Source organism: Rattus norvegicus, chromosome 1, assembly GCF_036323735.1.
Source record: "Rattus norvegicus strain BN/NHsdMcwi chromosome 1, GRCr8, whole genome shotgun sequence".
NCBI lineage: Eukaryota > Metazoa > Chordata > Mammalia > Rodentia > Muridae > Rattus > Rattus norvegicus.
The window spans coordinates 39,503,090-39,509,906 of record NC_086019.1 but is presented as its reverse complement, the minus strand read 5'-3'; the positions used below and the strand labels follow the sequence as shown (position 1 = coordinate 39,509,906).

General features: G+C 36.5%; 1 pseudogene; it reads right to left on the bottom strand.

The window, feature by feature from the left end:
• Positions 1 to 4,078: 4,078 nt before the first annotated feature.
• Positions 4,079 to 4,895, bottom strand: Rab1a-ps2 (RAB1A, member RAS oncogene family, pseudogene 2; annotated as a pseudogene).
• Positions 4,896 to 6,817: the final 1,922 nt, after the last annotated feature.

Genomic DNA, 6,817 nt, shown 5'->3' with positions numbered 1-6,817 from the left:
TCTGTTCCAATACCATACAGCTTTTATGACTATTGCTCTGTAATACAGCTTGCAGTCAGGAATGGTGATTCCCCCAGAAGTTCTTTTATTGATGAGTATATTTTTTCGCTATCCTGCATTTTTTTGTTATTTCAAATGAATTTGCAAATTGCTCTTTCTATCTCTACAAAGCATTGAATAAGAATTTTGATAGCAATTGCATTGAATCTGTAGATTGCTTTTGGCTAAATGGCCATCATTACTTTATTAATTCCCCCCCCCCAGTACATGAGCATGGGAGATCTTTCCATCTTCTGAGATCTTCCTCAATTTCTTTCTTCACAGACTTGAAGTTCTTGTCATACAGATTTTTCACTTGCTATGTTAAAGTCACATCAACATATTTTATATTATTTGAGACTATTGTGAAGGGTGGCATTTATTTAATTTCTTTCTCAGTCTGTTTATCCATTCATTAGAGGAAGGCTATTGCTTTGTTTGAGTAAATTTTATATACCAACACTTTACTGAAGTCGTTTATCAGGTTAAGTAGTTCTCTGGTGGAACTTTTGGGGTCTATTAAGTATACAACCATATCATCTGCAAATAGTGATAATTTGATTTCTTCCCTTCCAATTTGTATACCTTTGACCTCCTTTCACTGTCTGATTGCTCTGGCTAGGCTTTCAAGTACTACATTGAAAAGTAGGGAGAGAGTGGAAGTGGGCAACCTTGTCTAGTCCCTGATTTTATGGAAATACTTCGAGTTTCTCTCCATTTAGTTTGATTTCAGCTACTGGTTTGTTGTATATGGCTTTACTATGTTTAGATATGGGTCTTGATTCCTGATCTTTCCAAGATTTTTATCATGAAGGGTTGCTGAATTTTGACCAATGATTTCTCAGCATCTAAGGAAATGATCATGTGGTTCTTATCTTTGAGTTTGTTTATATAGTGGATTACATTGATGGATGTCTGTATATTAAACCATCCCTGCATCCCTGGGATGAAGCCTACTTGATCATGATGGATGATCATTTTGTTGTGTTCATGGATTCGGTTTGCAAGAATTTTATTGAGTATTTTTGCATCAATATTCATAAGGGAAATTGGTCGGAAGTTCTCTTTCTTTGTTGGGTCTTTGTGTGGTTTGATTATAAGAGTATTTGTGACTCCATAGAAGGAAGTGCTCCTTTTGGTAGTGCTCCATCTGTTTCTATTTTGTGGAATAGTTTGAATAGTATTGGTATGAGGTCTTCTATGAAAGTCTGATAGAATTCTGCACTGAACCCATCTGGATCTGGGCTCTTTTTGATTGGGAGACGTTTAATAACTTCTTCTATTTCTTTAGGAGGTATGGGGTTTTTAGATGGTTTATTTGTTCCTGAATTAACTTTGGTACCTGGTATCTGTCTACAAAATCATTCATTTCCTTCAAAATTTCCAGTTTTGTTGGATATAGGTTTTTGTAATAAGATATGATGATTTTTTTTAATTTCTTCAGATCTGACGATGTATCTCCCTTTTTATTTCTGATTTTGATAATTTGGATGAGCTGTCTGTAACCTCTGGTTAGTCTGGCTAAGTGTTTATCTGTCTTGTTGATTTTCTCAAAGAACCAGTTCCTGGCGTTATTGATTCTTTGTATAGTCCTTTTCATTTCTACTTGGTTGATTTCAATCCTGAGTTTGATTATTTCCTGCCTTCTACTCTTCTTGGGTTTATTTATTTATTTTTGTTCTAGAGCTTTTAAGTTGCTGTTAAACTGCTGACATATGCTCTCTCCTGTTTCTTTTTTCAGGCACTCTGAATTATGAGTTTTCTTCTTAGTACTGGTTTCATTGTATCACATAAGTTTGGGAATGTTGAATCTTCATTTTTATTAAATTTGAAGAAGTCTTTTATTTCTTTCTTTATTTCTTCCTTAACTAAGTTGTCACTGAGTAGAGCATTGTTCAACTTCCATGTATATGTGGGCTTTCTGTCATTATTGTTGTTATTGAAGACCAGTCTCATTGCATGGTGATCTGATAGGATGCATGGGATTATTACTATCTCTGTATCTATTGAGGCCTGTTGTGTGACCAATTATATTGTCACTTTGGAGAAGGTTCCATGAGGTGCTGAGAAGAAGGTATATCCTTTTGTTTTAGGATGCAATTTTCTATAAATTTCTGTTAAATCCATTTGGTTCCTAACTTCTGTTCGTTTCTCTATGTCTCTGTTTAATTTCTGCTTCCATCATCTGGCCATTGATGACAGTGGGGTGTTGAAATCTCCTACTATTATATTGTGAGGTGCAATGTGTGCTTTGAGCTTTAGTAAGGTTTCTTTTATGAATGTAGGTGCCCCTGCATTTAGAGCATAGATATTTAGGAATGAGAGTTCATGTAGGCTGGTTTTTCCTTTAATGAATATAAAGTGTCCATCCTTCTCTATTTTAATGACTTTTGGTTGAATGTCAATTTTATTTGATATTAGAATGGCAATTCCAGCTTGTTTCTTCAGACCATTTGCTTGTTAGACACTCTAAGGTAGCGTCTGTCTTTGTCTCTGAGGTATGTTTCCTGACTGCAGCAAAATGCTGAGTCTTCTTTACATATCCAATCTTTTAGTCTATGTCATTTTACTTGGGAATTGTGACTGTTGATGTTGAGAGTTATTAATGAATAGAGATTGTCACTTCCCATTATATTCATTGTTAGAGGTGAAATTATGTTTGTTTGTCTCTCTTTTGGTTTCTTTGCAAGGAAATTATATTCTTGCTTACTGTATGGTATAATTTCTCTCCTTTTATTGGAGTTTCCATCTATTATCCTTTGTAGGGCTGGATTTGTAGAAAGATATTGCATAAATTTGGTTTTGTCAGAGAATATCTTGGTTTCTCCATCTATGTTAGATGAAAGTTTTGCTGAATACAATAACTTGGGCAAGCATATTTGTTCTCTTAGGGTCTGTATTACATCTGTCCAGGATCTGCTGGCTTTCATAGTCTCTGGTTAGAATTCTGGTGAAATTCTTATAGGTCTGTCTTTATATGTCACTTAACCTTTTTTCCTTACCTCTTTTAATATTCTTTCTTTGTTTTGTTCATTTGGTGTTTTAACTATTATGTGATGACAGGAATTTCTCTTCTGGTCCAATCTATTTGGAATTCTGTAGGCTTCTTGTATGTTTATGGGCATCTCTTTCTTTAGGTTCAGACAATAAAATATAACCCAGTTTATTGTGACCCTCCTTGCCTGCATGGATCTTAGGCCAGTATCAGTCCAGGAGAACAAATGGAGCAGAGAAGATGAATTGCATCCTGTAATAATGACACTAGACACAACTGTGAGTAAACAGATCAAATTTACTTGGGATTTACTTTCAAGGAATTTATAGTATTGGGTATGGGGGTTAGGGTAAGAATATCAAGGATGGGCAATGGTTATTGGCTGAAGGCTGAAAAATCCAAGATTCCTCATTAACATGGAGAAGCATTCCAGGAACTCTAGGTATTAGCTAAACAATTTCTGATTGAGAAAAAATTAAACTGTAATATAAAACTATGTGACATTCTGCAGGTAGAGGTATGTGGGAATTAAGGTGAGGGAAGGGAAAACCCTGTTATTAAATGAAGTTTCCTAATTTGTGCTGAAACCTGAGTGCTATCCAGACAATGATAGACTTAGATCTTTTTTTTATAATACGAAGTAAACTAAGATTTTATTGTGAAATTCTCATAGATGGAAAATTCAATTGAACATTTAGTCTATCCATTTTTCATTTTACAATAGTCTTACCACTTACCCTTGTAACATGTATTTCAATTGGTTGTTTGTGAAAAATAAACCTGTAATATTTGGCTTATTTTTAGATTAATATTTTCTCATTAAAGACCCCATAATAAAATGTGTACTCAACAGCTACACCCTAAACCACCAATTGAAGAATGTTTGACTGCTGCTTAAACCAAAGGAAACTGCCACTGACCTTTGTCACCTTAAAATGCTAGTGTCTACAAAGGACTCTGTTTCCCACAGTAAGACAAAAGCAGTCTAGGATCTCGAAGGTCCTGATAAACAGAACTTTCAGACATGCAAAATTTCATGAAATAAATATATTATTTCTCCCATCATTCCCATCTAGTGTTCATGTTTTCAGTTAATTTGGGAAATAGAATTTCTACAGTTAGGGCAATCAACATTTCCTGCTTTCTAATCTAATGTTTAACCATTGCTGTGAGAAAAGGACGGTGGCAGATTTTAGCAGCAACCTCCACCTGACTTCTTGACTGGAGTGCTCTGGATTTTAACATTGGACTTCTCCGCACCACCAGCTGTTGCTCCAGTATCCATTCGCTTTTTTAATCTCCGTGGCCATTGTCATGAAAGACTGTTCTACAATCATTGTGTTCTTAGCACTGGTTTCCAAAAATGGAATTCCAAGGGAATCTGCAAATTCCTTTGCCATTGTGTAGTCTACTACTTTGTTGTCAGGTCACATGTGTTCCCTACCAACAACTTGTTGACATTTTCACTGGCATAGCGATCTATCTTCTGCAGCCGCTGTTTAACGTTATTGAAGGACTCCTGGTCTGTCACATCATACACAACTATGATGCCATGACTTCCTCTGTAATAACTGGAGGTGATTGTTCGAAATCTTTCCTGGCCTGCTGTGTCCCATATCTGAAGTTTGATTATTTTCCCTTCTAGCTCTATAGTCCGTATCTTGAAATCCACACCAATTATGCTGATGTAGCTTTCAATATACGTGACATCTGCAAACCTAAGGAGAAGGCAAGACTTTCCAACCCCAGAATCGCCAATCAGAAGTAACTTGAATAAATAATCATATTCGGGATTCATGCTGGACATGTCACTGCAGCTGCCTCCGCTGCCACCGCCCTTTCTGACGCAGCTGCCGCCCCAAGCTTCTGCACCACGGTTAATGGAAGGGGAGGAATGAGCTAAGCTGTTCCAGTAGAGCAAACGTCAACCCCACACCGACGCTTAATACACAATCAGCAGCCTCCGCCACTCAGTGATCGCTTTCACCCAAAAATTAGGCTTAGATCTTAATTAGCAGGGTTTATCCGCAGGCTAAATTAAACACTGTCATACATATATAGATGGATAGAAAGATAGATAGATAGATAGATAGATAGATAGATAGATAGATAGATTAGCGATAGAGATATATAGATAGACACTATAGAACGGAATCGGACAATTGATGTGGAATATACACTTAACCCATATAAAACTTTGATCTTTGATTTCTATGAAATGCCAGAGTTTCACATGATATTTGTATAGAAAGTGAAAGGATGAGTAAATGAGTGAACTTTTGTAAATTGTGTTTCTCTAAGTTTACAGCTTAAACTTACATTTTCCTAAGTTGATTGAAGCTGAGACAAGGCAAATTTTCACATGAAGTATCTCCTTGTGTTTTCAAAAGCTTTATGTATGTATGCTGACTATATATGACTTGCAAAGTCATTCAGGTGGCAGATAATGCCTGGGGGGAAGTGAGGACTGTCCTCCTTGACAGCAAAATCTTCTAATGAGTGTTCTTCCTGTCATTGTGAAACAATACAAGTCTCCAGGCCAAATCCTATGTAAATTCCCCTTGTCCCTGGGATGGGATACTAATGGTATGGCAACAACTGAGAAGCTCTTGGTCCTGTGAAGGCTCTTTTCCCCAGTGTAGGGGAATGACTGGGTGTTGAGGTGGGAGTGGGTGGTTGGGAAGGAGAGCATCCTCACAGAAGCGGGGGAGGGAGGGATGGTAAAGGGGTAACCAGAAAAGGGATAACATTTGAAATGTAAATACATAAACTATTCAATTTTTTAGAAAAGGAAAAAAGAGAAAGTACTGACTTCTGTTCATTATTTGACCATGCCCTTTATGGGGCTGCTCAGTGCTGTGGCTATAATGGTGAGATGCAGGGACAGAAAGGAATGCTCAGCAACTCAGCTGTTTATGTTTCTGCATCCCATCCTTAAAAGGACATCAATCAGCTGGCTTCTCAGTCAATTGATATCAGCTCATGAGGGCATTATGTTACTTCTGAGGAGTAACAGTACAACAAGCAGGCTTAGATGAACTTTCAAGAAAAAAAAACAGTTTATTTTAACAATAAAAACAATAGAACTGGAAAATAACTAAGTGGGTAAGGAGCTTAATAAACAGGCATGAAAGCCTGAGTTCAAATACCTAGCTTGCACAGTTAAATCTGGGCATGATACTTAGGGAGAGTGGAAATAGATAGATTCCTGGGGCTCATTTGCTATTCATACAAGGACAATCATTGAGCTTCCATTTCAGTAGGTGATTATGTCTCAAAATCTGTAGTGGCTGATATAGTGAAACATAGCTTATGGCCCTTTTTTTTACCTTGTCATTTATAGTCATATACACTTACATATATGCACATACATGCATCAAACAAAAAAGAATAGCTGACCAACACAGTAACAACAGGAATAATATGTCTAAAAAGCATGACTTTTGTAATCAGACCTGTTGTGCCAGTATGTGCCATGGCTGAGATCTAACCAAATGTCAAGCATAATGGCTGGATCTGTCTTTCCTTCTCACTGGCCATTAGTTTAATTATTTTCTTGTAAAATAGAATACATTTGAGAGAAATCTCTTCAACAGTAGTACTCATTCTGCAAACAATTTCCCAAAGTCTGTTATGCTCAAATAATGGATAATTTAATACACAACACCCACATACACTTTGCCCATTTATTATACCCTATAATTATATTTCTAGATGATTGATTGTATACTTTCTTACTTTATAATGGAAATTAAAGTCTGATGACTGGAGATGATTTAATTT